This window comes from Emydura macquarii, unplaced genomic scaffold (assembly GCF_026122565.2).
Source record: "Emydura macquarii macquarii isolate MOO-44397 ecotype Brisbane River unplaced genomic scaffold, CSIRO-AGI_Emac_v2 contig_1477, whole genome shotgun sequence".
In the NCBI taxonomy this organism is placed as follows: Eukaryota; Metazoa; Chordata; order Testudines; family Chelidae; genus Emydura; species Emydura macquarii.
In genome coordinates this window covers 10,361,840-10,386,809 of record NW_027131614.1, presented here as the reverse complement: position 1 = coordinate 10,386,809, position 24,970 = coordinate 10,361,840, and the positions used below count along the sequence as shown (strand labels likewise).

Here is a 24,970-nt window from a genome sequence, read left to right as displayed (position 1 = left end):
TCACTAGAAAAAGTTGTGAGTACTTCTCGTTCAGGAATATCTTTTTAAAAGTTTAACTCCGTTTAAATGTCTCATTTCATGAAGCTAGGTTTAAAGAAAAGTTGCAACAAATAGAAAAATTGGAATTAAACCAACAGTACTTCAATAAGTGAAGCCCAACAAGGATATTCACAGAGACGCTTAAGTACCCAAAATACAAGTGTAGACATGCAGTTTTGACAGATATTTGATAACAAATGTTACAAACTCAAAGATTACCTGGTAAAGAAAATGTCTGCTCATACTGTGTAACGTTTTCATATTGAAGCCTGCCCTATGCAATTTTAATCTATTGAATACAATATCTGGAACTTTCTAATGGTTGCTGACAAATGTGAAATACCAGTATGTCTCAAAACAACTAGAATTGAGATTACAAAGTATTTGACTTATATTTTAAAGTATTAACACTCAATTATCAGTATTAACGTTTTATCATTTTTTCAAAAACGCTTGATGGCCATTTCCAGTTATATGAAAGGAAATGTACACCTATATAGTTAAATTGATGCTCACAGCTCATTTTTTAACACGGAATATGTAAAGTTTAGATTTCACTAATCAACAAATATTTAAATAATTCATTTAATGTAAAATGTATTTTAATATAAACTCCTTTCAGATGTCTTAAATTAATATTATTGCATTTATGTTTATTCATAATTCAAAATGGCCTATTAAAATAAAAATATATAAATTAAATATAAAGCATTGAATATATAATATGTAGAAACTAAAGTTTGACAAGTTTTCTTTGGATGATTTTTTTCTTTTATACAATATTTTTCAATTTAATGTAACTCATATTTTCCATACTTTTACAGCAAAAATAAATAAATAAATAAACAAACAAACAAAGAAACAAATAAATAAAATTTAGCCTTATCCTGAATAAACAGATTAAAATGTTTTTCCTTTGACAAAATGTATTGCTATATACTGTATTGGTAACATAGCCTTACCTTAATTTAACTAATGAAAGCAATACTTCTAGATGAGAAAAATCTTCTGGCTATCATATCCAAGTAAGTGACATTTTTTTGGAAAAAACACTTCAGGAAAGCAAACCGTTTTGCCAAAGCTACAAGACGACCTCAAGCTGCAAACACACCTAGGGTTGCATTTAGTTTAGTGCAGAAAAGCAATCTCGGGATAGTCACATACCATATATGGGCACTCAGGTCAAAATTAGCAGATTTCTATTGGGCCTGTCCATGTAGTCAGCATAAGCTGAATTAGTTTACTTCTTTATAGCCACATAAAGTTTCTCATGCTAAAAACACTGTTTATGGTGTTTTATATTAAGTTGTAAAAGAAATACAAATACCTTGTCATGGAAATACCCAGTTTTGTCAGGTAAAATTAAATGAGAGAATGAAATACAATGAACAGTAATTGTTTTGGGGAATCTCATGCCTTTTTCAGAAAGTGTTTAGCTCAAAATCCTTACTGCTGTGGCATTTATAAGTGTTAATTATACCATTAAAAAAACCCTAGCAATCCTGCTAACACTTAAAAAACACATGCTCAACTTTACTCCCTCCATTTACTTACCTGAGCATAATTATTCACATGCTTCTGCAGAATAGAGGCCCAAGTTATTTTGAAGAAATTTCAAAACTGAAACAGATTATTATGTATTATCTGACATTTTAAAATGTTACTCAATAGTCTTTTTAATAAATAAATAAATACATTTCAAATCAAGAGATTGCTATGTAAAGACAAAAACAGTTTACACATATAAGTAATACTCAAGACTCCTAGTAATGTAGATTATTGCCACACAAACATTTCATTTTACATTTTTCAACTGAAATACACAGTTATACAAAGTTCCAGAGGGGTAGCCGTGTTAGTCTGTATACAGCCTGTATGCATCTGACGAAGTGGGTTGCAGTCCATGAAAGCTTATGCTCGCAGAAATTTGTTAGTCTTTAAGGTGCTACAGGATTAACTGTTTTTACAGTTTTACAAAGTAAATTTTGCCATTTTGAAATCTTTGCTTACTGAAACAAATCTCTTCTATTGTTTAATTTTGTGTTTGTATGTCTAAGGGATCAGTCCTTAATGAAATATTTGCCTGAGTAAAAATTTCAGGAGTTTGTACTATACCTGTATTTAAAAAAACCCACATACACACAACCTAATGCAGTGGTGGCAGATATGCAATAAGCTACAGTTGGGTATAAGAGGGTCAGAAAAAGGGTGCTTGGCAACGCCAGAAAAAATCTATGCTGAATATTGCAACATGTTCTGTAGCATTCTGGCACTAGAAGATAATATGGTAATTGGAGCTATTTAAACACAACACTTTTATATATAATAAAGCAATGAAGAGGAGGTTGTTAGATAAAATAGGGTTCTCTGTTTATATAAACATTAAACTGTGACTTAAAGTTCTTTATCTGATCTCTGAAGACTGGACTTCAGCATAGTCAATATAATTATCTCATGTTATGGTCTAAACTATGAACTTATTTTACATTGATACTATGGTCCAGATCCTCAGATGGTTTAAATCAGCATAGCTTCATTGACATCAGTAACGATATGCTGATTTATACTGGCTGATGATCTCATCCTATGTATCTATAAAAGGCCAGGTTATGCATTTCTCATACATAAAGCAGGGATCTGCTTTACCTTACAGTCTCCTCTTAGTTATATTCCTTGTTCCACCACCTTGGCTTGAACACTCATGTCACTGAATGCCCAATCAGCACAGATTGTGCTATTTACCACTTGCACCCAACCAGTACATTATATAATTGTTTACATTACTGCAGAATTTGGAACATACTTTCATTACAGTTCCACATGTTTACACCAGCTCTGAATTTGTCCTTATTCTGTATTCTTTGTATGTCCGATCACCATTCAAGGATTTATAAGAAATGAAGGCTGGGCCCTTTATATGTATACAGTATCAAGTGTACAATAAGCTGAGAGGAAGTAGTTCCACCACCCTTACTTGCATTAATTCAAGACTTTCAACCTTTCCAGACTACTGTACCCCTTTCAGAAGTCTGATTTGTCTTGCGTGCCCTCAAGTTTCACCTCACTTAAAAACTACTTGCTTACAAAATCAGACATAAAAATACAAAAGTGTCACAGCACACTATTACTGAAAATTTGCTTACTTTCTCATTTTTACTATGGAATTATAAAATAGATCAATTGAAATATACATATTGTACTTACATTTCAGTGTATGATAGAGCAATATAACTCAGTTTAAATGTGCCAGTGTGAAATTAGACCAAGGTTTCTAACCATCAGAAGAGTGAAGTTCTGGAACAGCCTTCCAAGGGGAACAGTGGGGACAAAAAAACCTAACTGGCTTCAAGACTGAAACCTGGTCTACACTGCCGCCGGCGGTCAATAGGAGATTGACTAGATAAAGACAGAAGATCATGATGCAGAAAAGTGGTATTAAGTATTTCAGTTTTTGTCTCCACATAAAAATACTGCATCAACATTAAAAAGATGCACAGGATGACCACCTGTATATTTTTTCTTTGAAAACAAAAATAAAATACATACTAAGATTATTTTAATACTGAATTAAGTTCATTTTGGGGACTCCCTACAAACAACTTTAATATAACGTTAGAATTCCTCAAATAGACAATATCTTTCCTATGTCTCCAAACAAGTTTTATTTTACACACAGCAGCTGTTGCCTAGATACATGTTTAGCTGTAGTAGAAGTTTGCAATGTTTGACGGGCATTGTTAGTGCTTCACTAAGACTAACTAGAAAGTCTTTGGTGATTACAGGCAAAGAAAAATAATGGCAGAAGTCATCCATTCAAACAATTACTTCTGAAAAATATCACTAAGATTAGGAAGGACAGGACTTGATTAATAAATTATTAACATTGAATTATGTTCTTTTAAGAGCTACCTAATATGTGTAATGATGATTTAAGATACAATGCATAATCATTAAACATGCAAACAGCTGACTATTAGTCAAACGATATATTAACTGCTACATAAAGGTAAATACCACTTTTAAAAATAATCCATTAATTTCTATAACTCTGAGATACTTATAAAATGACTATGAAGTCAAGGAATCCATAGACATTCTGCAGAAGGAAAGCATACTGTCTGTATTCAAAGTCTAATTTGATAGCAGTTATCTTGAAGAGTCACTATTTTTCATCTAAAAAACGAACAAAACAATTGTATGATGTGTGCTTTCTTTTTTACCCTTATAATGGAACATTATTTCTATCATTTCCTCTTCTAGGTATGCACTGAGTATATATGTTTGAAGGGTTTCACTAAATAGGAGATATAGTGAGAGATATGATAGAAGTATATATATATATTACATACATAAATAGTATAATATAAAGAAATATAGATAGATATGGTATTCCAGGAGAAAATAAAAAAGAGTTTGTCTGGGGTGTTTGGCGTTTGACTTGTTTTGTTTTTTTAAACATGACAGTAAGTTTTAAATATCTGTAATACTAATATATTCTAGATTTCCAGTACTTTTCCTTTCTGAACATTCCCCCAAATCCATCACTCTACTCTCTTAGCGCTCTCTGCAATGGAAACACATTTTTGGCTTTCATATGAAGATAGTTGTGATCCATAAAATATTCTGAAGTAGATGCTCTGGTTAGAAATGGCACCATGTTACCCTGACAATTGAGCAGGTCATTACCATGACATGCTACTGGCCCAAGCTGCAGGATCAAGACCTTACTCCTGATTCAGAGATTCCCAGAAGGATACCATTATAACGCATAAGAACATAAGAAAAGCCATACTGGGTCAAATCAATTGTCCATCTAGCCCAGTATCCTGTCTTCCGACAGTGGCCAATGCCAGGTGCTTCAGAGGGAATAAACAGAACAAGTAATTATCAAGTGATCCATCCCCTGTCACCCGTTCCCAGCTTCTGGCAAACACAGGCTAGGGACACTTCAGAGCATGGTTTTGCATCCTGACTAATAGCCACTGATGAACCTATCCTCCATGAACTTATCTAGTTCTTTTTTGAACCTGTTATAGTTTTGGCCTTCACAACATCCTCTGGCAAAGAGTTCCACAGTTTGACTGTGTGTTGTGTGAAGAAATACTTCCTTTTGTTCATTTTAAACCTGCTGCCTATTGATTTCATTTGGTGACCCCTAGTTCTTGTGTTATGAGAACTCCACTAAGCACAATATCATTTTTTATTTTAAAACTATCACATCTATCTAACTGAATTTCTGCATACTATTTAAATGTTAAGCAGATCCCTCAAAGTTCAATATCTTTAAGGTGAGATTTTCCGAAATGCCTAAGTGATTTAGGAGCACAAATCAAAATGAAATTATATGGGAGTTGTGCTCCTAAGTCATTTAGCTCTTTTGAGAATCTTCCTCTTTAACATTAAAATTTTAATCTGGCAAATACTTGAGCATGTGAATAACTTTATTTTCATGGGCTGTCACACTGAAGTCTATGAGACTGCTCTTGAGTAAAGCTATGCACATGGTTAAGTGTTTGTAGGATGGGGGCCTAAATGGAAGAAGCAAATTGGGAACTGCTAACAGCCTTAGAGAATACTAATTTTAATGATTTACATTACAGCCTTTATGCTATCTCAGCATGAAAAGAGTATATTTTCAAAAATTGTAATATAGTCACCAGCCATTATAAAGAGTTATAATTTGTTTATTCATTATAACAAGCCAGTCATCAAATTCACTAAGGATGAACTGTGGAGATTATTATTATTATTACTGTGGGCAATATAAGTTATAATCAACAGTTCCTAACAATGTCTAGTTATGTAAAAGAATGAAATGCAACTTAGAGACTGCCTTTTACCTACCAGGATTTCCTGATTTCCTGATATTATGACTAATTGGTCACTGTAAAGAATATAAAACATGATTTTGCAAATTTTCAGTTTTTAGGTAGTTAGTTCTCCAAGAACTACTTTTTAAAAAAAAAAAAAAATTTCTCATCTTTGATTTATTGATACCTTGTATAAGATGGAATTAACAATATCATTACCAGTTTGCTCAGAGCAATAAGTTTGCCAGCTTCATAAATCCAGTACACTGTAAAACATAAGCTAGCTCAGCAACACTAGATTGGCTTTTCTCTAACCATTTTTCCGGTAACATGCACAAAACCAGTTTTGTGAGCACCTCCCATAAGGTGTAACAGGAGCTGGAAAATCACTGTTTGTTTTTCAGTTCTGAATTACAAACCAGCTCATAATTTTTCAATTCTGCAAGAACAATAGGCGTGTCAACTAATCACAGAAACTGAGTTTATTTGTCATGAATTCCATTTTGTTATTATTTCCTAACTGTGTGCCATATATTTTTTTCCTCCTAGCATTGGATGAAGTCACTGTTCCACAGTAGATGGAGTAGTGGGTAATTACTCATCTTGGTTATTTGTGTCAGTAACTGCATAATTTTTTGACCAATGACGCACAAGACTAAAACTAATACAAGGTGAATTGGTTGCTTAATTTAAAATATTAAGAATCTAAAAGGAATGGTAAGTATTAAATGCCCAAGCTCAAATCTGACAAAATGGTTAGGAAAAGACTTACAATAATTCATAAACACACACAGTTTGTTCATAACTTTCTAAATCACAAACCTTGGGTTAGCTGAATATAACAAATATGTATGTCCTCAACCTTGAAATACTCAATCAGCCACAAGTAGTTTTCTTACAATGTTCAGGAATGGCAAAGTATCTTCTAAAAGTGAAGTTCATAAATATTCCATGCTTTAGGCCTTGTAATGAAAAGGAAAAAGTCCAAGTCTAAATTAAAATAATCATTACATGGACAACTATTTTCACGCTTCCATCAATTGTTTCCCCATTGCATTGTTTAATTGCAATCAACCACAGTGATTTGCTTTGATCTTTAATAGCAATTACATCATGCACATTCGTTTGCCAAGGGTCCAATCTTTCTCCCATTGGGTCTCAGTAATAATTATAGTCACAGAAATCCAAATTGCTGCATACTAGATTTTGGAACTTTGTATAATCACTTAGAATCAGGCTGCTATATTTGTTGTTACAAAGCAACTGCAAAGGAAAACCTTTCATATGGCTTCAATGTCCCCTCCCCCACCTCCTCCTGCTTCCTTCCAGCAGCACTAACTCTTTTTTCGCTGCAATCTCACAAATCGGAAAAAGAGTAACCTCTAAAGCTGTTTTAGACTGAAGGTCAGAATTCAAAGGATTGTAACTTAATCCACATAGCACTGTAATCACATTGCTATTGGAAACACACCCAGAAGCACCAGTATTCTAGATGTTTTTATTACGCAATGTCAATAGGTATACAATCTGGAGGTTTTTCTGTACTGTAGTTTATCTAGACTCATATTTGCAGGAGATCAAGTTGTTCTCTACCACTGAACTTTAGTGTTATGTGAGGTAAGGAAACTGGACTCTGTGTCACATGCTAATGAAAACAACAGCTTCAGTTTGTTTATCTTAATACTTACAAGAGGCACCTCTTGCAGCCAAAATGTAAACAAAGCTTAAACTCTTTTTAGTCCTTGCATACTTTCACAGTGCTAATTATTTTTTAAAGTAATAATTAAGCACATTATTGATGTGTTTCAACATTCACTTCCTGCCTGAAAACACAGCTCCCTTAAGAGATGACTAGTTCCTGAGCCACTGTGATCAATTCAGTTATAGATAAAGAAAACCTATATTGTCTTTCCATGAACACAAGATGCCAAGATTCTTTCAGAATTAGGAGCAGCACAGCAAATAACCTGGGAGCACTCTGTAGTTCTTCTCTCAGGCCAAATTCCCACTGACTTCCATAGGAGGCAGGCCTGAGTAAATGGATGGACCCATAAGAATACAGGGCTAAATTTTCACAAAGACCAAAGTTGAGCTTCCTTTCTTGCAGGCACCACCCTGAGTACTTGCCCTTTGAACTCTCAGATTTGTTCCTATAATCATGTAGTCAGAGGCCCAATTACTCAGCTTTACCTCTGAAATCCACCCACAGAAGTTAGGGTGCCCTTTTGAAAGTTCGTCTTATTCTTGTAAATATCTGGGTGTAAAAATTCTTATGATAACAAAATGCTCCAAAATGCGATTTCTATTATTTCAAAGATTCATGGGCAGAATGGAAAAAGAAACGTGTGGCCTGAGCCTCAATTGATGTAAACTCTTATACCTCCACTGAAGTCAATAGAACTATGCTGTTTTACGCCTGCTGAGGAGCTGTCTATGGGAATACAAATTTGATCACAGGCAAAGCATTGTTTACCAACTAGTTAACAATGGGGTCAATACATACAAAGAAGTTGAAGCGTAGGGGTCCAAATCAGCCTGGCTGAGAAAAGGGAATCAAATTCTGTTGCTAAATTTTAACTATGATACAATATTTTATTTCAAAATGATAAAATGTGATAGCTATATTGGTATACGGGATGCATTCTGTGATAAGAATTTTTATACAACATTTATAGACAAGCTTCATGGACCCATATTATTATATTTATAACTATTTTAAAATATTTTTTAAAAAAGTGGTTGATACAGAAACTCTCTCTGACTAATGTTTTTCATTCAATGACATGCGACATTCACATTTTCTGATGCTCTTTAGAAGTGGCAAAATCAGAGTTAGATATATCAAGTACAAGTCAGGGGAGGGTGGCTTAAAGCTTATTTGACACTCTAGTTTATTTCCCCTTTAGTAATTTTTGGACGAACAAGAAGGGTAAGCAAAAAATAATGAATAAAAAGGTATATTTTTTGCCTATCAAACCAAAGCTTAATTGTACAGATACCGACTGTGATTCAAGTTATTCTCTCCTGTCACTGGGAAAACAAATAACACAGATGTCAGCCTGTTTGAGGAGGAGGAAACCTCATGGTCCTGCTATCATAATACCCCTGCTGGCTGATCCAGAGAGCTCCAATTAGCTGTGGCCTTCTTGGAAGGCTGTTCACTTTTCCTTCCTTTCCCAGCCAGCCAAAGATGAACTATTTCTCCTGCTGGGTGGGGAAAGGCCAAAACAAAAAAACAGAATGGAGACATCTGATGATGCTTCTTATGCATAACAAAGTATTTTGAATTCAACAGGAGGAATAGGGCCCTAGTTCAGAAGCAAAGAGGAAAATCATTAAAACGAACAGGGACCATCTTTCTATTATGTGTCTGAAGTCTAACAGAGTGGGGCCTGGGCTGTCTAGGTACTACCACCATATCATTAGTAACAGTAATAGGATCCCTCCTCCCTCTGCCCATTAGTACATCTGCATGTTATTTTTCTTATTTAAAAATTTTCATGTAAAGTTAATTAAGAGAACACTAAAAGTATCTTTACCTTGAAAATACCACAAACTGATCAAATACTTAACACAGCTCTTAGGTACGGTATTGAAATAAGACCAATTTGCATTTGTGGAAATCATAATTTTCCTCCTTTTGTGGAATCTTTTTTTTTTTTTTTTGAGAAAACTGCTGTGCTTAATAATACGCAGCATGTCAAACTAATATTCCCTGTCTTGCAGGGCCTTTATAAAAAAAATGGGCCTCCAAAACTGATGACTTGGAGACTTTTTGTTTATTTATTACTTCATAAGTAAATAAAGTACTTATACTGTAGTAAGTTATAGCCTGTTATAAAAGAATTTTGGGCTGATCAAAGGTTTCTGAATATAAGCAGTGAGAAGTCTGCAAGTGGTAGAATCTTTCTTTCACCTTTTTCAGCTGACATGTCCGCACTGCACAGTGTATTTCAGTTGTGCGTATATTACAGGCATTTCAGACACTCTTGTTGGACAATGCTGTGAATTTTTATAGCAGTTCAGATGCTGCCTGAGTGCAGGCCCCAAATGTGCAATCTGACCCACATGGGCAGACCCTGGCACCAGTGCAGAGCCCCACTGACTTCAATGGGAATGTGTGCAGGCATAACAGTCCACCCGCATGGATCAGATTGCAGGATCTCTGCATGACATTTGGACTTGTTGCTGCCTGCCAATACACTGGTTTCGTCAAATCTGAACTGGTGTTACATACCATAAAATTTCCTGAAAAGCACAGCAGCAAATTAAAAAATAGCCGAAGGTTAATACACAGTAAAAACATTCACTAAGAGAAACTGACTTGCAGCTTTAGGATATGTCTACACGGCAGCTGGGAGCACACCGCCTAGCTCCGGCAGACAGATTTGTGCTAGTGCACTGAAAATAGCATTTCGGACGCTGCAGCTTGGGCTGCAAGCAGCTTGGACTCTCAAGCCCGCCCAACTCCCTAGGCTTGAGAGCCTGAGCTGTAGCTATTTTTACCATGCTAGTTCCAGCCCTGCTAGTGCATGTCTGGCTTCTGGGACTGGGGGCTCGCTTCCAGCTACAGGATAGACATACCCTGAGAGTCCCTGATTCAGAGCTTTTTTGGTTCAGAAATCCAAGGGGCGGTGGGGGGAGGGGAGGAAATCACATTGATTTAAGAGAATACTACCGAAGTCTTGATTTGCTAAATCTTTAATTTTACCTAAGGAGTTTAAATCTTGATTCAAGTATAGTATACAGAACTTTGTACTCCATAGAGGCAGAAGATTATGTTTTAATAACATCTTCTTGCATAATTTAATGATATGGGTAACATTTTCAAGCTCTGGCCCTGATCATGCAAAACTTAAGCATGTGTATAACTTTACTCATGTCAGTTAATTAAGCCTGTAATGCCAATATGTCTTCCCTCCAGATAGCTGAAAACTCAAACGGCACATAAATAACAACACCGGATTATTTTAGAGTTAACAGTAAACAAACATGAAAGTACATGTGGTGAGATCAGTGTCGACTTACATCAAGTAAGAAATAATAACGTATATGACAACATTCAGACTTATAAACATCCATACAGCTATATGAAACAACCTTATAAATGTGGCTTGGTTGGGGGATGCTTAATTTGTTCAGTAGTCCCTTTGGCATACTATGATGTGCTCCCTAACGTAGGACTTAATAGCCAAAAGCAGTCTTTTACTATTGAAACCCCAGGTGACTCCACGGGAGGATGGGTCCAGATCCTGTTTCTCCACTAACATAGAAACTGATCCGATGCAAAAGGAACCCCATTCATTCAATGGGCTTTGGATCAGGGCCATGGTAAAAAAATAAGTCCTAATTAAATAAGTTATTATTTGGGTCTTTATTCTTCTCCGTAACATGTGCAATGGGATTCAAAACTATTTTTAAAATAATTTCAAAGACTAATTTAAAAATGAAAAAGTCTGGAAAATCTTTTTTTTTTTTTTTTTAATTGTTTGACCAAAACAACAAAAAAACAAACATTTTTGTCTTCTAAATGTGTAGTTTGAAGTCCTTAAATTTAAGCTCTGCTTTTAAAACTGGTGTCTAAACACTGAGTTGAGGCCACAGTATTACTATGATGTGTATTCTGTTATTCACCTTCTATTATCAACTGTTACCTGACAATCATAATCAGAAACAAAATTTTATAAGAAACTAATAAGAACTTGATTAACAGTGTTAGGTAATTACTGCTATTATCTAACAGTATTAGTTTTTCAGGTAATACAACGTAAAATGAAAGGAACAGATTTCCTCTTAATCACTGGACAAAACAAACATCCCAAAATACTTCAGCATGGAGCGGCTTCAGTCTCAGACCTGTCTAATTTCATTTAATGTGTGCTGAAGGCTGGTGAGAAAACACTGGGTCCAGCTCAAGCAACTGGGGTATTTGGGGCAAACTTGAAAGTAACAGGTATTACAACTCCAGGCTCACTCCAATAAAATGGTACTTTATATAAACCGTAGATAATAATCCAGCTTAATGATTTTAAAGCCTGAGGCATCTTAACATTTGTTTTATATAAAAACAAATCATATCATGAATCTGCATATTCATTGCCACCCATTTTTACTAATTATGTTTAAGATGGGGGAGAAACAAAGGATGAAATCCTGGTCCCATTGAACTCAAAGGGAGTGTAGCCATTGGTTTCAGTGGAGCCAGGATTTCACCCAGAGTGCACATATCAAGGATACTGTCTGATCTTCCTTAATTTGTTGCTATGGAATGCTTATCTTTCCATTTCAGCAGATTTCCCCACAATTTCAAGTTCAGAAATTGGCCAATACTCGGGTGCTTAGCGTATTTCTCAGCCACACCCAAGGAAGCAGTCACACTTGCAGACAGACCCGCTGCACCACAGTACAATCTCCTTTCAATTAGATACAACTTTTAGACTTCTTTTCCTTTGGCCTGATTCTACCATTCTAGTCACAGTGAGTGTATGATTTAAACTGAACTTTTTGTATAGTAAAGTACTATTTAATATGAATAACAGTGGAAGAATTAGGCCTTTTGTCTGTGGTCTAGGCATTTAGAATATTTGTATCCATTTTTATGAAACCTGGAGGTGCAGCGTGTTTTAACAGAAATCGTAAAAAAAAACAAAAACCACACACCCACCAAAAAAAAACAAACAAACAAACAAACAAAAAACACCCAAAGAAAATAGTCCGTTTTTGAAAACAGAACGTTGACTTCTTTGAAATCTTCCATTCTTCACAAAAGATTTCACGTTTTTATCAGTCATCTTTGAAATAGTGATTGAGTATAATTTTGATATAAATTTCAATAGGAAGTATTAATAAAAATATCATGAAAACTTTATTTAAAATGGATAAATTTCAAAACATTTTTTTTTCAAAATTTCCCACAAAATTGTTTTTCCATTTTACAACCAGCTCTATCCTAAAACATACACAATTTTGACTAGATACAAACCAAGATAAAATACAGAAGAATAAATATTTATTTACTGGGTGAATTAATTTATTTTCTCTCATCTGCCTGTAATCACAGCATTGGCTTCATTAGTGAAACTGCTAAATATATCCAGATCATCTTTTCATGTTATCTGCATTATGCTATAGTGTTCAATTTATTCCATCTTATTTGATTTTTCCTCCATTTACATAATTCCTTGTTAGCTCAGTAAATTACTTTTCAGATAGTGCCTACTGAAAAAGTCAATGTGTTGTTCAACACCACTGTGTCGGGCCCTAATCAAGTTATCGGTATCTTCTGGAGAATCAATTCCCACACCCCGTGGTGACTGTCCTGTGGAGTTGAGTATCAAAAGCTCATTTCCCTCCTGTGAACTTTATGGATGAAGGTGGCAGGAGGGGAAGGAAGAAAGTCATGTTAATGTGTTTTTTTTTTGTTGGCTGTCTCAGTTCTCCTTCTTTTACTCACCAAAGACATTGCAGTATCTCAACATCCAGAAAGAATAAGCCTACCAATATAGATTCTGAATGATTTATTCCTATAACAGTAGTGCCTAGATAAATGCCATAGTAGATGATGTCACTGTTCTGGCCAACTCTCCCTGTCAATATAATAGGTTCCAAATCCAACTGTATGTGAGCTATTGCTGTGCTGCTGGTATTTACCTAGTATCACTACACAACTATGACCATTGCTCTGTAAAGCTTGAGTAATGAAAGAGTATAAAATATCCAATTTAAATTTCATTGAAGAGAAAATCGACACACACAGCTCAGAGCACTGAGGATGGCTACTCTCTTAGATTTCTTTTGGTAGGGGAAGGAAAAGGAATTATTTTCTGTTTTGTTTGTCACACATTTGGGAAGTGAGTGTCAGGAACTCAGTTGACTCCGGACACAGTCATCTCACAACTCAATGGGCTTGCTCGGGCCCAATAAATGCTTGCTCAATGATTGTGCTCCCTGATTGGACAGAAGGGCCAATAAATCACCATCTAAGCCTTGTAGCAACAACAGCACAGTGGCTGCTCAGTGCATTTCTTGCCAACAGCTGCACCAGACCCACTTCTTGCACTGGCCCTTCCTCCAATCTGTGCCTGCTCCTGCTCCCAGCCCTAGTCCCCACCTTCCTCTGATCTCCAGTCTCCTGATTCTGACCATTAGCTTGTCTCCTGACCACAACTCCAGTTCTGTCTTTGAGTTCAATTCTGACCACTTTGAGTTCAATTCTTGTCTCCTGACCACTGCCCTGGCTCTGCCTTTCGGTTCTGTTCTGGCTCATGGCTCCAACATTGGCCTGTCCTCTGAAAACACCTCTAGTTCTGCCCTCTGATTCTGCTCTGATCACTAGGTTACACTGTTTACACCTCGGTGTTTGACAGTGCGGGTTTGTTTGTTTTTTAAATCATTCTTCCTGCTCCAGGGTTAGGTTCTTATACACTTCTCCTCATCCCTTTTAGGTTCCTCCTAAAATTACTCCCGTGTCCTATTCTTGGTGGCACAGTTTAGAATGGGATGAAAACAGCCTTGGTCATCTGGAGCGGAGACGCAGGAGATCTAAGTGGTCTGCTATTCAGGGAGAGGCTACATGTGAAGTCTGCAGGACCTTCCAGGGAGGGAAATTCATTCTGTTTAGGGCTATGAATCCTTGTTACACATTGAGCTGTTTTATTCTTTTCAGTGTCTTTTAACATTTGTCTTTTATCCTGGTATTCTGATGATGGTGGTAGAGAGTTTACGACAAGTTGACAAGAGCCTGACTATGGGATTGGGAAACTAACTGGTGATGGACTACAGCCCAGGGATACTATTGTGAGGGGAGATTATTGGTGCATGTAACAAGGTTTCCGGGTGTAGGCACTATTTAGATAGCTATTTGTTTAGCACTGTATGGGAGCAGCTAGAGGATGGCTAGTTTAGTTGAAAGGTTTTAAGGTACAATTGCTTGTATACAGCCTTTGTATACTCCCTGGAGGTCACTGCTTTGTTAGTCAGCTGCAGCACCCTTTGATGACCATTTTAGGATGGCCAAGAGGGCGCTACAATGCTCGAGACTGGAAATTCATTCTGGGGGCTTCATTCTCTCAAGTCCTATCATGTTAGGCAAGGGGGAGATAGCAAAAGACGACAATCATTTTCCAGATGTATACTATGGCTTCATCTTGCATTTTTCCCCCTCTTGTGAATAGATTATCAGATGTCAGTGATCTACTTTAGGGTTTATGCCATTGAATGCAAGGTTGGTGACTAATGAAGTGAAGCAAATCATGAATGGAGTTAAGCATGAGCACCCCAACTTTTTAATGTACAACAGTGTTGGAGAACACTGTACGTGTGGGCTTTAAGCCAACTTTGTGCTCCCCAGATCTTTGAGCTATTTGATCATAGGTCCAATTCTCAGACTGAGCAGCCTCAGAGCAGGTTAAGCCAGCTTTGGGACTGATTTGTACCTCCAGAATAGTGCAAAGCAGTTTTATTATACTGTATCTATTCTCTTGATTGAGATAGTCATCTGCCGTTCATTACATACCCTTAATTATAACTTCTTCCATTTTTACAAGTGTTGACAGGTTCAGGTGACTCAAAGTCTAAATAAGAAAATTACTTTTCTCTTCTTTATTTCTGAAAAATAAGTTCTTTTTTAGGTTTTTGTATTTAAGTATCACTGTTTCTAGGCAAGTTTGGTTTTTCCTTCTGTGTGAATGTGGTGGTTATGTCACTGTCTAAAAACATCTAAACTATCTGATCAACTTACCTGTATTTACGTAGGGTTTTGCTTCATTGTGCATTTTGTCTTTGATTACATAAATATTCATAGGGAAACACCTAGGGAAAATTTTTAAAGTGGTGCATAGAGACTGAGCTAGGCAATTCCTATTAATGTTAATGAGAGTCACATGGCTACATTCTCACATTCTAATTTGAAAATTTGCCTCCTGCTTTTCACCATTTAAAGTAACTGTACTATTCTAAGTATGTAGTCTTTGCACCTCCCCTCTGCAATCTATAAATATGCAAGAGACATCACACTCACTCCCTCCACATAGCTACTTCAGAATACTCCTATAGCATTTCATCCACAAAGGGAAAAGTCTCAACTTAATCACATTATAAAAGTCCTAGTGCTGCTGTTTCCTGGTACCAAAGCTGCTTCTACCAATTCCTATGTCAATTTACTTATTTATTTAGATATATAAACTAAATAAAAGCCTATCCTGGGAGCCTTTGACATCATTAAAAGTACAGTTACATGAAGATAAAACCAACAGCTTCCCTAAAACCAGAATAACCAACCAGATATTCCAATGGCAAAAAATACCTCACCACACCCAAGTGTATCAGTCTTTCCTTCTTAAAAGCTTAGGTAATGAGATGGATGTTGCAGGGCGCCTTGAAGGTCACATATAGCCTATTTTGGACCTCCGGTGTGGGTGGAGTGAATTCCAAAGTTGAAAAATCCCACAGGATTTATGCCTTGCCAACAACTCCATCTTATACAGCAAGCGGGCTCCAGCTACAGTCTATGTGGATTGCAAATGTAGCAGTATGGTATGAGCAGAGTGACAGTCTTTCAAACTGCCCAGATAAAAGCTGTTACGGCTCCATACAACAAAAATGTTACCTTAAATTCCACCCAACCCATTTGGATCCCAGAGCACTGGTGTCACGTGCTCGTGATGGGAAGCTTAGAATGCAATAGCCTGACTACTACACCAACTTCATTTTTCTGAATCACTTAAGGTGTCACCCCTATAGAGTGCATTGCAATAGTCTAATCTTGAAGTGTCAGAGACATGTATTACCCGGACAAGGTCTACATCCAAAAGAAATTATCACTATCTCTAGGCTTGTCAAAGAAGAAAATAGTATTCCTTGATTACTGCTGCTATATGTTTGTCCAAAGGCAGCTGCAATGCAAATTTATCCCCAGATTACGAACTCTAACAATATATGGTGACGATATACCCTCCTTGAAGCCTTGCCACATCTTCCAGGTGTTTTCCCCAGCCTGACACATTGGTCTTATCTGGACTGAGTGCAAGTCTACATTATCACTTAAGTCGCTCAAACTTACCTCACTCAGGGGTGTAAAAAGACCACTCCTCCAGGGCAACACAAGTTACAGCGACCTATGCACTGTCCACACTGGTGCTACGTTGGCAGGAGATGCTCTCCCATCGACATCGCTTCTGCCTCTCATGGAGGTGGAGTAATTATGCCGATGGGGGAGCGTTCTCCCATCGGCATACAGCGTCTTCTCCAGAAATGCTGCAGCTGTGCCGATATAGCACTTCTAGTGTAGACCTGCCCTAAGCCTCAATCAGCTAGTCCATGCTCTCTCTCTATTAAAACACTAGGTAAAGCATTCAGTATAATTGACTAGATCAGATGAGACAGAGAAATAGAGCTGGGGTATCATGAGTACACTAAAGAGCACATTAGCCCATGTCTCCTGATTAAACTTCCAAATTGGCCTCAGATACATATTGCACATAAAAAAAGTACAAAAACATACCCAAAACCCCCAAGAGTTTTGGAAAGGATGCAAATCCTTTCATGGCATAATCCAACCTCCAACAGATGTGATTTAAGAAAGCCGTTTCCTTATATGTAGGCTATTCCATAACTGCTTACTGAAGCATTTCTTGAACTTGTTTCTGAAGCATCTGACACTGGCCAGCAACAGATACTGTTCTAGATAGACCACTGGTCTGATCCGGTAAAGCAATTCCTACACCTCTATATATCACAGGGGGACTGGCCTTTTAAGGGGAGATGGGTCCAATTCCACCTATGACACACTTAGCCCATTTCCATGCATGGAAAATATGACAGTCAGGTCATGTGGCTAAACCTGGCACGAAACAGAAGCTTGTGGAGAACTACAAAGAGAAGGGAGACTCCAGGTAGGAAGCCCTGAGAGTTGGTGCTTGGTAGAGAGCAGAGACTGATTTAAGGTAGCCCAGGAGAGCCTGAGGACTGGGCCCGGGGATGAGGGTCTGGAGAATGAAATCTGAAGAAAAGACAGACACTTGGGAAGGAAGGGCTATGCCCAGCTGGAGCCTAGGATGGAAGACTCGTGTGTTTATTTGGACTTGGATACCCTGGAAGGGATGTACTTTAACTTTTATGGTTTAACCCAAGGCCCAAGTTGCTGCAGCAAGTCACCAGAGCATCCAGAGTAGGCTGAAAGGTCAGGAGAGCCCACCTGAATGAGAGGAACTGAGTCAGCAGCTAACCCAAAGCCAGACTAGGTAGTCAGCACTGCTCCACAACATACAAGGGAGATGGAACTCTTCTGAATCCCACATGAGAGCGCACTTGGAGCAAAAAACAAGTCACCAAAACTTCCCTCTGGGCTCTCTCAGCAATATGAACAAACCCACCTGAGGGCAGCAGCATTTATTCCTACTATGATTTGCTGGCAAGTCAAACAAACACACTTATGATCAAAGGCAACTGATAGATCTAACAATATCATCATAAACACCTAATCTTCATTCATGAGGCGATCATCCATTGACCATTAGAGCTGCTAAGACCAACTCCGTCCCATAGCCAGGTCTGTAACCAGATTGACAAGAATCAAGATCTAACACAGCCAATACTCAAAGTTGTCTCACTTTTGCATTTTCAGGAGGACCCACAAATCATGCAGTTTGTTGGAAAAAGGATTCCTATCTTCCATTTCTCACTATTGTTGGCCTGACTATTTTGCAGAGGCTTAATGAAATGATTCCAAGCTTAACAGACCCTTCTTAACAGTGCTCCTCTACTTATCCACTCTCATTAGTTACACAGGGTCTGGAGAGGTCTGTCTGCATTCTGTAAGTTTTAGGACATCGATCACTTTACATAATTGTCAAACTCCTCTGAGGCTGGTTATAATTATCACCCTCATTTTACAGATGGAGCATCTCAGGCACAAAGAGATCGAGACCAACATTTTTAAGCATGGGTGTATAAATAAAGCATCTACACCTGTGAATCCAGGTGCCTGATGTAAGGACTCCAACTATGAAAGTTTTCACCTATGATTCTTAACAAAATCCACAGAGGGAGTCATTGTCAGAGCTGGGAATAATTCCTTGCTCAGTGCACTTGACTGTTCTTCTCAGGGCTGCACAGAGGAAGGGGCAGTTTGTCCTGCACTCCTTGTTTCAGAGGACCCCCAAATCCACAGAGGAGTGGCCAGGCCAAGTCTGAGTGGGAGGCATTGCAACCTCGAGCATGGGATCTCAGAGCAACTCAGATCTGGCACCTGCCATCCATATTACAGGGATAGACCCCCCCTGCCCAGTTGGGCCCAAATCCCTCTGTTGCTGCCACTGGCATCATTGCACCAGGCCTGAGGTGACTTGCCATGTTGAGAGCCTGGAGGTAGAAATGGGACTACGGAAACCTCTCCCACCACCAGCGGGACTGGATTTGAAGGAGAAATGGGAGTAGGCCCCCCCGCACACACACACACACGAGAGTCTCCTCATGCCTGTGGAGAGAACAGCACTCTACAGGTGGGGGCCCCCTTTCACTCCCCCCACCCCATCCTCTCCTCTCTTTTTACCTCTTTTGTCTCCATGGTAACTTTTTTTTGGAAGGGCAGGAGGCCTCAGTTTCAAATGTTGCCCTGGGCCCCCCAAAACCTCAATGTACCCCTGATTCTGCTTTTCATGCTACGACGCTTCCCGTTGTTTGGCTAGAGGTCATGCTGGCTGCCCAGCAGAGGGGCTCGCCACACCCTAGTGATGTTAACAGCAGTTGGGGCAGCACTGCCACCTTTAACTAACAACTTGATTCTGGGATCTTCCCCAAAATAGCAAGGTACCTCGCTATGGTTATTGATGATTCCTCTGAATCCCAAAACCCACTCCTTGGTGGCTGTGAGGGAATGGCAAATAACCTGTGAGCCTCAGACAATCGCAGCTAGTGGTTTGCATTTTCAAGGCTACTTCACAAGGAAAAAGCCAAAAAAATTACTTTTAATAAAATGAAAGCTGAGGTTCTTTTATAATCCTTGGACCCCGAAAATAATGGGGGATCCCAGACCCGCTGGCTGTGTGGGACTGCAAAGGCAAGTTCTGCCCATGACTGTTTAGTTAGAGCATGATATTTAATATTTGTAGCTATGCATGCTAAATAGTAATGGGTGTAAAACTGAGCCCACTAGAATCTCTCATCTCAGTTAGCAGAGGGAGTTTAATTTGACTGATGGGAATGGTCAACCCCTAGGGTCCTGGTTGGAGGATGGGTATGCATTCATCCTTGTCCTCTCACATACCCAGAATTCATGTGGAGTTCAGGTGTGCGGTAGGGAGAGTGCAGTGCTGCTCCACCTCTGCAAGCTGCCTATTGGCCAATGCAGGAGCCGGAGAAAGCAGACTGGTTTCAGCAAACCTCACCTCCCTGTGTGTTTAAGCATTCCTGGGTAGGCTGCTGCAGTTATGCTGCTGAAACCTGCCTGTCCACCCACCTTACCCAACAGGCAGTGTAGCTGTCAGAGCTGTGTTTCCAAGTTTGCTGTGTCTCTAATCTCTTAGGGATCAGGAAAGAATTTTTTCCTCTGGGCAAGACTGCTAAGGTGTCCAGTGGGTTTTTTCCACCTTACTCATAGCATCCTGGAACATCCTGATATAAGGATAAGACAGAGTACATTTAAAAAAAATAAAGAAGAGGGAGTAATACATGAAAACAAATACTGTTGCAACTTGCAGTCAATGCCCAGTGAGTGTCAGATGTTTTAAGGGGCTCCTGGGGTACACCAGAGCACAGGCCCCAGGAGAGACTGGTGGATCATTTAGAATGAGAGATCTTAAGTCCCCCCAGGCTGAGCTCCTCCCATGTATGTTCATTCCCCCTCATTAGGACAAGGTGATGGATTTAATCATTTGGCTAAATTATGAATTGAGTACTGGGGGGTTTGTCTACAGCAGTGTTTCTCAATTGGTGTTCTCTGAGATGAATTACAGGGTTCTGCGAAAAATTGAAATCATGCTGCCGAAAACAGCCAAGACAGCGCGCGCCGCCGAAAACAGCCGAGACAGCGCGCGCCGCCGAAAAGGGGAAGATGTCCCGGATTTTTCAGTGGAGGGTATCGCATGGCCCTGCAGAAGTTAAAAAGGGTTCCGCAGCCAAATTTAATTGAGAAACACTGGTCTACAGGAACCAGTTCTCATCTCTTGATTAGCTTTATTACCCTTTCCAGAGGAGGGTGGTGGTATTCAGCAATGGGCTGACCTATGGAGGGTGTACCAGGGATTGAGCTAAGGGAGTAAGTTCTCATTGCTTGGTTGTGAGGCCATTCATCCCTCCACTGGATCCAACTGATGACTAGTAGTTAAGGTAGGGATCAGCCCTCCCCAATACTTGAATATTGAAGCTAATAAAGTTGCAACCTGCTGCTTTAAATACATTCATGTGTTTATGTGTGTCATTCTGCTGTGTATTTTGATCAATAAACCAAGCAATGAAAGAAGTGAATATGTCTAAAAATGCAAATGTTTAATGTCTTTAAGTATTTGAGAAATTAAAGTGTATAAAGAAGCAACAAGATACAATTAAATGCAAGAGTGATTTTAAATATAACAAAATGCACTGTGCACATAGTAATTAGTAATAATACTCAGCTTCTGTTGTAGAATAAATGGTGTCTGTAACTTGAAAATATCAACAATGCATCTTTTTTGTTTTCAAAGTCTAGTCTGCCTTGCTAGAAATCAGCCCAAGAGAAAGGACAAGAAAAATCACACACTTTTTTCAATTCTTCACTTCACCAATAGCTCTCCCTGTAGGTCCTGCTCGTCTTCAACCTATAGAAGCAAGTTTGCTATACACACTGCATTCAGAATGTGATACAATGTAAACTTGGAGAAATAAAACAAACAAACAATTGTTTCATTATCAAACCAAATTCTTTTTAGGTTTTCTTTTAAAAAAAATTAATTTAATCCAAATTTTCCCACCCCAGCCAATTCCATTTTTGCTGACAGAACAACTTCTTTGGATTGGGAGAAGTAATCGCCAGGATAATGCGATACATCATTAGTCACAGAAAATCTTTTATATATATAGCTATATTATAAAGCTGCATATATTAAGCTGAGAAAACAAGTTCATCATAGAGTTAATGGAGGAAAGGAAACAAAACTACAAAAGTTTTCTTGCCTTACACTCTTGAGTTGTAAATGAAAAGCTTACGTAGGGTGTTCGTGATACCAGCTTGCTTTATTAATGATGACTGGCAAACTACTGCTCCTCCTGGATCACCTCTCTGGCTGACTGGGAGCTTCAGGCTTGTAAGTTTCCCTTTGTGGGCCATTTTAGGGAGATGCAGTCTCCTAGACGACTGTTCATGATACAACCTGGATGTGCAGATTCTTTACCATTCCCTCATCTAAAGGCCTTACTAAAGATCAAATCTGTTTACATGTTCATTTTGAATTTGAGTTTGCAGGAAGCAAAAAAGGTTTATAACTCTTCAGAGAACAATTGTTACCACCTGAAAAAGAAAGAGAAATAATCAAGGACCCCCAACCACAGGTGACTTACAAACATTGAAATCTTTGTGAAACAAGGGATTAAAGCTTGAGAAGACTTACCGGTAAACAATTTCCAGATGGCTGGTCATAATTTAAACAGCTGGCTGTGTGTGGATATTTTCAAGGTGTAAGAGACTCATGCATCCAAGCTCATTTGCTAAATTACTGCCCACTAGCTGCATGTTCATATTGAAAGGATGTTTCAAAACAAAACAAAACAAAACAAAACAAAAAAACAAAAAAAAGTCAGTTCCAGAAACAAAGAAGGAAAGGAAAAATTGTCAGTTTACCAACCCTCAATCTAGAGTGGGAAGGACTGTTCCATAAATAACTAAAAATAGTAGTGGTGGTCAGTCATCCCACAAAGCATTCAAGATTCAGAATGCAAGAAGCAGGGAGAAGAATTAAGTATTTGCTAAGATTTATGGCTTTCTGAATCCTAGTTACTCTGAATACTTAAATTAAATGACTGGAAACATAGTTTTCGTGGAGTGGGGAAAGGAGGACTGTGCTGCTTTTTTTTTTTTTTTTTAAATTAAGAGTCATCAATAAAACATACATACCATAAAAATAACTTACACAATGTACAGAACAAAACCAATCAGTTTCTCCTTCAATGGCTCTACCCCCCTTCCAGCTCTCTGTTGGGATCCCTAGAAGTTCTTAGCAGCCTCCTTTTTTCTACTCTAGGTGATTCAATCTAGTCTCATAGTTTAAATTATATCTATGCCCATGACTCCCAAAGCCACCTCTTTATCCATATCTTCTCTTGCTCTAGTCAGGCTATCATTTTTAACTACCACCAACTCTCATTCAACATGGTGAAAATTTAATTCTTCTTTTCCCTCCAAACGTTTGCCATGCTTTCCCTTCTCAATCATATTAAAATTTCACCACCCTCCCTTGTCACCCAAGTTCACAATTTCAATGGCATATTCAACTCTTCTTACTTCTACTCCATGACTCAAATACTGTCAGTACTTCCTTTAAAGCACCTTAAAATCAGTCCTGCCCTCTGTATCCAAAAGGGTCCTAAAAACCCTTGATCATTTATTTCTCATTGCGGCTACTGTAGCCTCCTTTTTTAGAATCATAGAATATTAGAGTTGGAAGGGACCTCAGGAGGTCATCTGGTCCAACCCCCTGCTCAAAGCAGGACTAACCTCAGCTAAATCATCCCAGCCAGGGCTTTGTCAAACCACAGCTTAAAAACCTCTAAGATGGAGATTCCACCACCTCCCTAGATAACCCATTCCAATGCTTCACCACCCTCCTAGTGAAAAACTTTTTCCTAATATCCAACCTACACCTCCCTCACTGCAACTTGAGACCATTGCTCCTTGTTCTATCATCTACTGCCCTTGAGAACAGCCTGGTTCCATCCTCCCTGGAACCCCCTTTCCGGTAGTTAAAGGCTGCTATCAAATCTCCCCTCATTCTTCTCTTTTGCAGACTAAACAAGCCTAGTTACCTCAGTCTCTCCTCATAAGTCTTGTGTTCCAGCCCCCTAATCATTTTTGTTGCCCTCCAGTGGACTCTCTCCAACTTGTCCACATCCTTTTTGTAATAGGGGGCCCAAAACTGGACACAATGCTCCAAATGTGGCCTCACGAATGCCGAATAGAGAGGAATAATCACTTCCCTTGATTTGCTGGCAATGCTCCTACTAATGCAGCCCATTATGCTATTAGCCTTCTTGGCAACCAGGGCACATTGCTGACTCATATCTAGGTTCTTATCCACTGTAACCCCCAGGTCCTTTTCTGCAGAACTGCTGCCTAGCTCATCGATCCCCTGTTTGTAGCTGTGCATGGGATTCTTCCATCCTAAGTGGAGGACTCTGCACTTGTTCTTGTTGAACCTCATCAGATTTCTTTTGGCCCAATCCACCAATTTGTCTAGGTCACTCTGTATCCTATCCCTACCTTCCAGGGTATCTACCACTCCCCCTAGCTTGGTGGCATCTGCAAACTTGCTGAGGGTGCAATCTACCCCATCCTCCGGATCATTAATGAAGATGTTGAACAAAATCGGCCCCAGGACCAGCCCCTGGGGTACTCCGCTTGTGACCGGCTGCCAACTAGACATGGAACCATTGATCACTACCCATTGAGCCCAATGATCTAGCCAGCTCTCTATCCATTTTATAGTCCATTCATCCAACCTATACTTCTTTAACTTGCTGATAAGAATACTGTGGAAATATCAAAAGCTTTGTTAAAGTCAAGGTATATCACGTCCACCGCTTTCCCCACATCCACAGAGCCAGTCACCTCTTCATAGAAGGCAATCAGGTTGGTCAGGCATGACTAGCCCTTGGTGAATCCATGTTGACTGTTCCTGATCACCTTCCTCTCTTCCAAGTGCCTTAAAATGAATTCCTTGAGGACCTGCTCCATGATTTTCCAGGGATTGAGGTGAGGCTGACCAGACTGTAGTTCCCTAGATCCTCTTTCTTCCCTTTCTTGAAGATGGACCCTATATTTGCCTTTTTCCAATCATCAGGGACCTCCCCCAATTGCAACAAGCTTTCAAAGATAATAGCCAACTTTGACTCCTTGCTATTCAGTTCATTCCGTTCCAGTCTACCCAAAAAGTCTA

General features: G+C 38.7%; 1 protein-coding gene across 3 annotated transcripts in view; it reads right to left on the bottom strand.

Moving 5' to 3' along the window:
- Nucleotides 1-24,970, bottom strand: part of EYA1 (EYA transcriptional coactivator and phosphatase 1) — a 215,895-nt gene that overhangs the window by 113,005 nt on the left and 77,920 nt on the right. Inside the window, exon 1 of one of the 3 annotated variants that reach the window (XM_067553624.1) lies at nucleotides 1,002-1,127. The exons of the other annotated variants lie outside the window; for them this stretch is intronic. The gene's annotated coding sequence lies outside the window, so the exon portion shown is untranslated. Of the gene's footprint in view, nucleotides 1-1,001; nucleotides 1,128-24,970 lie in introns of those variants that run through there. 3 annotated transcript variants of the gene reach the window in all.